Source organism: Hevea brasiliensis, chromosome 6 (assembly GCF_030052815.1).
Source record: "Hevea brasiliensis isolate MT/VB/25A 57/8 chromosome 6, ASM3005281v1, whole genome shotgun sequence".
Classification (NCBI taxonomy): Eukaryota; Viridiplantae; Streptophyta; class Magnoliopsida; order Malpighiales; family Euphorbiaceae; genus Hevea; species Hevea brasiliensis.
In genome coordinates, this window is record NC_079498.1 from 102,698,946 (window position 1) to 102,706,022 (window position 7,077).

At 37.1% G+C, this 7,077-nt stretch overlaps 1 non-coding gene across 1 annotated transcript; it reads left to right on the forward strand.

Annotated features, from left to right (window-relative positions):
- The first annotated feature begins 2,480 nt into the window (after positions 1–2,480).
- Positions 2,481–2,588, forward strand: LOC131181204 (small nucleolar RNA R71). Its single transcript, XR_009149832.1, has one exon. It is a non-coding gene; the product is annotated as a small nucleolar RNA R71 (small nucleolar RNA).
- The last annotated feature ends 4,489 nt before the right edge of the window (positions 2,589–7,077 follow it).

Sequence of the window (7,077 nt, forward strand, 5' to 3'; positions counted from 1 at the left end):
AAAAGCACATTTACTTAAAAGTTACACACCCAACCTCACCAAGAACGTAAGCCATCTACTGCAGACACCCTCTTTGCTGCAGAATGTCATTTTTTTGCTCTGCATAAACCAGGTAGCAACCCAAGGACATAATTCATCTGCTGCAGACCTTTCCTTGCTGTAGATTTCATTTTTCCTCTCTGCATAAACCAGTGTGAGACCACTTGCTGGTTATGCAGCAAAAATCAATCAATTTGTAGGAGATTTAAAGAACATAATTTCAGGTTAAGGGTCACTCCCCAGCAGTTCACCAACCTTCCTCCATTGAAATACATCTACAAGGGACAAAATTCAACAAATGTCAAAAATTGAATTTGGGGAGATTCAAGATAAAAACAAAAGTAATGAAAGTAAAAGTAAATCAGCAAAATAAAAATAAAAGGACTTGGGATGCCTCCCAAGAGGGCTAATTTATAGTCCTTAGCTGGACTTTTGTCATTTTTCATGGTGGCTGGAATTGGAATTTATTGCCTCTGTTTCCAATAGGTGCTTCAATGAATCTATACTTCATTTTCTTTCCATCACATGAGAAGATCCTTGTTGCTTTGTCTAAAAATCCGACCATTTCTTTCTTGACAACCTTTGGTGTATCTTTTTCTTTGAGAGATGGTTGCTTGACCTCACTTTTCTCCACTTGCTCAAATTAAAAGATTGATGCCATATGACAAGGTGGATTACCCTTTAAATGTTGTGCAAATGCAGCCTCTTTTGGATTTTCATCATTGATACTCCCTTCATGGATAAGACAACTTTCAAGAGAAGCCTTCAGATAGCTCTTTCTAAAGTGCTCTTTTACTAACTCATCAACTATATCAATTCTCAAACAAGAGTCTACATCTTCATGTTGCTTCTTCTTATCATTGCCAATGTTGAAGACTAAATGATCCTCTTCGACTCTGAGAGTAAGCTTCTCACCTTTCACATCAATCAAAGCACCAGCTGTAGCTAGAAAAGGCCTCCCTAAAATGATTGGGATATTAGAATCCTCTTCCATGTCCAAGATGACAAAGTCAACAGGTATATAGAATTTCCCAACCTTCAGAGGCACATTCTCTAAAATCCCTTTAGGATACTTGATTGATCTATCAGCTAACTGAAGAGAAATGTGGGTTGGCTTAAGATCTCCCATATTGAGCTTCTCATAGATGGAGAGGGGCATAAGGCTTACACTAGCCCCTAAATCACATAAAGCTTTTATAGAACATGATTCCCCAATGTGGCATGGAATTGAAAAACTCCCTGGATCCTTGAGCTTTGGAGGAAGTTTCCTTTGGAGGATAGCACTGCATTCCTCAGTTAAGGCTACAGTCTCATAATCTTCAAGTCTTCTTTTGTTTGAAAGAATTTCTTTCAAAAACTTAGCATAAGAAGGCATTTGGGAAAGAGCATCAATAAAAGGCACATCTATATATAGCTTCTTTAAAACCTCTAAGAACTTCCCAAATTGCTTATCAAGCTTGGCTTTTTGAAATCTCTGTGGAAAGGGAAGCTGTGGCTTGTAAGGCTCTGGAGGTATATATTTCTCTTCTTTCTCTCCAACCTCCTCTTTACCTTTTCTTGCACTCCCTTTTTCACTCTTTTGTTTTTCATCTCCCTCAAAATCTTCCTCATTTTCTCTCTTTTCAACTTTTTCACTCTTCTCATTATGCACTATTTTACCACTCCTCAGTGTGATGGCATGACATTGCTCCCTTGGATTTTCTGTTTGACTAGGAAGTTTCCCCATATATTTGGTACTTGATGAGCGTGCTTGTTGTGCAATATGATTTTCCAGCATCCTATTGTGTGTTTGCAATTGTTCCAGCCTTGCTTTCATCTCTCTCATCTCTTCATCACGCTTAGTTTGATTAGCAAGAATTTGTTGTAATAAAGCCTCTGTGGTGGAACTTTGTTCTTGCTGTTTTGGTAGAGGTGCAGGATTTGCATTCTTTTGCTGAAAACTAGGTGGTGGTTGCCAAGGTTGTTGGTATTGATGCCCTTGTTGTTGTGGTGGAAAGTTCTGAGTTAAAGCTTGAGTTTGCTGATTCCCCCATGAAAAATTTGGATGATTCCTCCAAGCATATGAAGGATAATCTACTCCACAGCTCATTGTTCCTTCTACATAAGTAACTTGTTGAGAATTCCCAGAGCATGATGATGAACTGACTAGCATACTTAAATCCTCCATTTTCTTAGCAAGGACATTAGTGAGTGCATCAAATTTGGCATTGATCATGTTGAATGGATCAAGCTCATACATTCCAGCAGCTTGCCTCTTTTGAGTTGGAGCTGGTCCTCTTGGACTACTCCAAAGATGAGTATTCTTTGCTATTTTCTCTAACAACTCATAAGCTTCATCTTCATGCTTAATGATGAATTCCTCTCCAGTTTGAGCATCAATGATTCCTCTGATAGCAGGAGTGACATTTGTGTAAAAATTCTGGTTTATCATCCATTTAGGAATGGCATGATGTGGACATTGTCTCTCCAACTCCTTCCATCTCATCCATGACTCATAAAGAGTCTCATCTTCTCTTGGTCTAAAAGCAATCATTTGATTCCTCAACTCTTGAGTTTTTCCAGGTGGAAAGTATTGGGCAAGAAATGCATCAGTGAGCTGCTCCCAATTTGTAATTGAGTTGTGAGGTAAAGAATCAAGCCAATCCAATGCTCTATCTTTCAAAGAGAATGGAAACAATTTTAGCCTTGCTGCATCATCAGACACTCCTGGTTGTTTTTGCATGTCACAGATCATAATAAACTTCTTAAGATGAGTATGAGGATTTTCTGAAGGATGACCTCCAAATTGAGAATTCTGAATCATTTGTAGTACTCCAAAATCCATCTTATAACTATTTGCATCAATTCTTGGTCTTGCTATACTCTCTCTTAAATCATCAAAATGAGGAAATGCGTGATCCATCATACTTCCCTTAGGCACATTAGCATTTACAACTTCTTCACCATGAGTTGCATTTTCATTATTTCGATCATTTCCAACATTACCTCCACCAATTTTGATTCTTTCATCAGCCATGTCTGCTTCTAATTCAGTTTCTCTCAATGCTTCTTTTCTTTTTCTGGTTTCTTTCTTGTTGGCTTTACAAAACTTCTCAATTTCAGTATTAAATAATATGGATGTATCACTTGTGCTTCTAGCTCTTCTCATAAAAGATTAAGAGTACCTAAAAAAAAAAAACAAACACAAAATGAAAAGATAGCAAAGATAAAACTATAAACAACTAAAATAATCAAGAATTCAATCTTAAACAAACAACTCCCCGACGACGGCGCCAAAAACTTGATGTGTCCCAACCGCAAGTGCACGGGTCATTCAAGTAGTATAGAAAAAGATATCGTTCCCACGAGGAGTTGTGTTAATGATTGAATTTTTGATGTAAAATAAAATATGTTAAAATTGTATTTTAATCAAATTAATAAAAGAAATTTAGGAATTTGAAGCATAAGGTATGAAAATGCAAAACTAAATTCAAACAATGACTAATTTAATAATTCGCAAAATAAAGAAATTGATAATAATGAAAATTAATAAAATGAGATTAAACTAAAAACTCAAAAGTAAAATTCCAAGCAATAATTGATGAAAGACGATTTTGGAGTTAAGGGTTCATATTTAAGTCATTTTGGGATTTTCCCTAGCTAGCCCAATCCATGAAATTTATGGGTTTAAAGGAGATTAATTCTAAAATCCTTTGAAAACTCTTTCGAGTGAGACAAAGAGTGCCTTAATTAACTTAATCCTACTTTCGTGGAGTTAAAATTAACCAAGACCCATTAGGTTCTTTAATCAATCTATTAAAACCCTCTTAACCCTTAGTCTATTTCTAGATCTAAGTTAATTAAGTCCAATTTCTTGATTAACTATCACTTGGTTTTCTCCTTTCGGTGCTTCAACCAAGGATTAAGAACATAACTTAATGGGGCCCTTCATTAAGCATGTGAATAAGCACACAAGAAATGGATTAAACCTCATAAATTCATTAAATTGGGACTAACCCAGTTCAAATCCACAAAAATAACTAAATATTACATCCCTTACTCCAGAATCAAAGTAAAACTACTCACTATCCATAATGTTTACAAGAAATTCTGAGTTTATAAGGAAATAAAGCTTTAATCTAAGCTAAGAAACAAGAAACTAAACACTAGAAATGTAGGAAAAATGTAAGAAAAAAAAGAAATCTCCAAATCTGGTTGGAAATGGAGTGGGAGATGATTGTGACTCTTTAGCTGCTGCCTCCCCTATTCCTTTTCTTCCTCTACTTGCTTCCTCCCTTTCTAAAATGGGAAATGGGGCTATTTATAGCATTTTCTGGCATGAAGCCCTAAAATGGTGTGTTTTAGGAGGGATATTCTGAGGGAATCTTCTGCCAGCTCATTAATGAAATCTTTGTGGGACTGCATAAGTTATGCAGTCCCTTATCTGATTTTAATTTACGGTTCACTTATGCAAAACTGCATGACTTGGCGCATAGGTTATGCACATTTCCGTGAGATTGCATAAGGGAGGCGTGAATCTGCATAAGCTATGCACTCTCCTTATGCACAATTCGGTAGGTGTTGGAACAGTGTTTCTTCTCCTCATGCGGATCTGCATAGCTTATGCGGCAAGTTATGCGCAATTTTGTCAATGCATATTGTAATGGCCCAGCCCACTAGTGATATTGTCCGCTCTGGGCCGAAGCCTTCACGGTTTTAAAACGCGTCAATAGGGGTTAGGAACCTCCATCTTATGAACCCAGCATCTCTCCCGTGTTTTGTCGATGTGGGATTTGCCTAGGGTGTTACAATCCACCCCCCTTATGGGACTCAGCGTCCTCGCTGAGGTTTGCCCCACCATCGTTCAAGGTTGCACGCGGAGCGCTATGATACCACAAATGTAACGGCTTGGCCCACTAGTGATATTGTTCGCTCTGGGCCGAAGCCCTCACGGTTTTAAAACGCGTCAATAGGGGTTAGGAACCTCCATCTTATGAACCCAGCATCTCTCCCGTGTTTTGTCGATGTGGGATTTGCCTAGGGTGTTACACATATTTCCACTTGAAAACTTGTTTTTGACATCTTTGGCTGTAGAAGTCACTCCTCTATGGCAAAATTTCTTTTCAGTCCTTCAAAAACACCATTTTTCCTACAAAACAAAGTAAAAATTACAAATTAATCCAAAATTGACAATTATGAAAAACTAACTAAATAACTAATGAAATTAGCTAAAAGTGACTAATAATCAAATAAAATGGCTATGAAATTAAACCTAAATGATTATGCAAAATGTATGCATCAGTGCGATTTGCCCATAAGCAGGAACTGGTTTACCCCATTCTAGTGCAAGAATTTATGGCCTCCCTGTCCACTAATAAGCATAAATATGACTTGGATAATGACTTGACAATCAACTTTAGATGCCTTGGTCAAGATAGGGTGCTGTCTATGGATGATTTTCATCATATATTTGTGTTTCCCACTGATGGTTTGCTCAAAATGCCTACTAGCCAAAGGGATTATAATGGGTATGAATTTTGGCAGCAGATAGCACCCTCAGCAGGTGTTTTAAAAACCGGGGCACAGTAAGGCCTCTAAAATTGAGAGTCACTCCTTGAGATTGCTTCAAAGATTAATTGCAAATACAATTTTACGAAGAGGAACTAGTGTTGGCACAATGTCTCAGTATGACTTATTTTTTCTGTGGTGTGCAAAAACTAGTAAAAAGGCTTCACCTGGTTATTACTTTTGCCGTCATGTGCTCCGCCAAACTACTAGGGGTACTGGTAACATTGTGTTTGGAGGCTTGGTCACACCCATTGCACATTATTTTGGTTTTAATCCTCAAGTTCACAGGTGTACTACTGTTACAACTGGTTTGCTATATTTGGATGGACCTCATTTGGCCAACCAAAAATTTTGTATAAAAAATGAGGCTACACAGCTTTATGAGATTCCGGCACCAACAGCAACACCACCAGGCTCCCCTACTGCAATTAGCTCCTCCTTAGCATCTGAGAAACCATATGATCTGCCTTTTACACAACCTCCACGCCAGGCTCCACCAACAGCACAACCTGCTTCATCAACAGCTTCTGGACCATCCATGGCAACTCTTCTGACATTCATGGAGAATCTCAGTGATGAGATCTACTCTTTTCAGCAAATAACGGATGTCTCTTTTCAAACATTAAGGGATTTAGCTGATATATATTTGGATAAAAGTGATGAAATGCAAGATGAGTTGAAAGTCATGTGAGCTAAGCTAGAACAGATCGAAACTAACCAGGCACTCATTTTGAGCATCATTTCTCCACAGTAACCACCAAAAGCAACACCACCTCCACAAGATGGCAAGGGCAAAGGAGTTCTCATACATTACTGACCAGCTTTTGTTTTCAGTTTACATTTCATGTCCTTATTTTAGTTGCTTAATTAATTAGTTTTTTTTAGTAGCTTGTTTAGTTATTATTCTGCTTGTGTGCTTTTCTTTCACTTGAAACATTTGTTTATTCAGTATATTTTTTATTTTTAGTTGCTCATTCGTATATTTTTCTTTTGAATCTTTAGTACTTTGCTCATTTGCTTTTATGTGCCACTTCGGATTTACACTCGATGGTTATATTTTTGAGCTTAACTTCCCTATTTCAAGTTTTTGAGTTTAATTGATTTAATGGATTCCATTCCACTGTTTCTTTTGCAATGAGTGCAGCAGTTGTCCAAATATTATTTAATTAAATTGGCTGCACTTCCATGAGGTAACAATTCTTCTCTCAGCTTGTGTAACTTTCAACACAAGTTGTGCTATCACTTATGAAACAGGGTAATAATTCTTTTTGCACATATAGCCAAATTATCCCATTCCTTGCAATCTTTTAACATTGAGGACAATTTTCATTCTGAGTATGGGGGAGAGGGTAAATTTTTTGCAAAAATTACTTTTTCCTTTTTCATTTGCATATAGTGACAAACTCACTCATTACTTCATACTTGTACATAATCACATATATACACTGCATATAGCTTCATATACTTAGTTATGCATACTTAGTTACATAT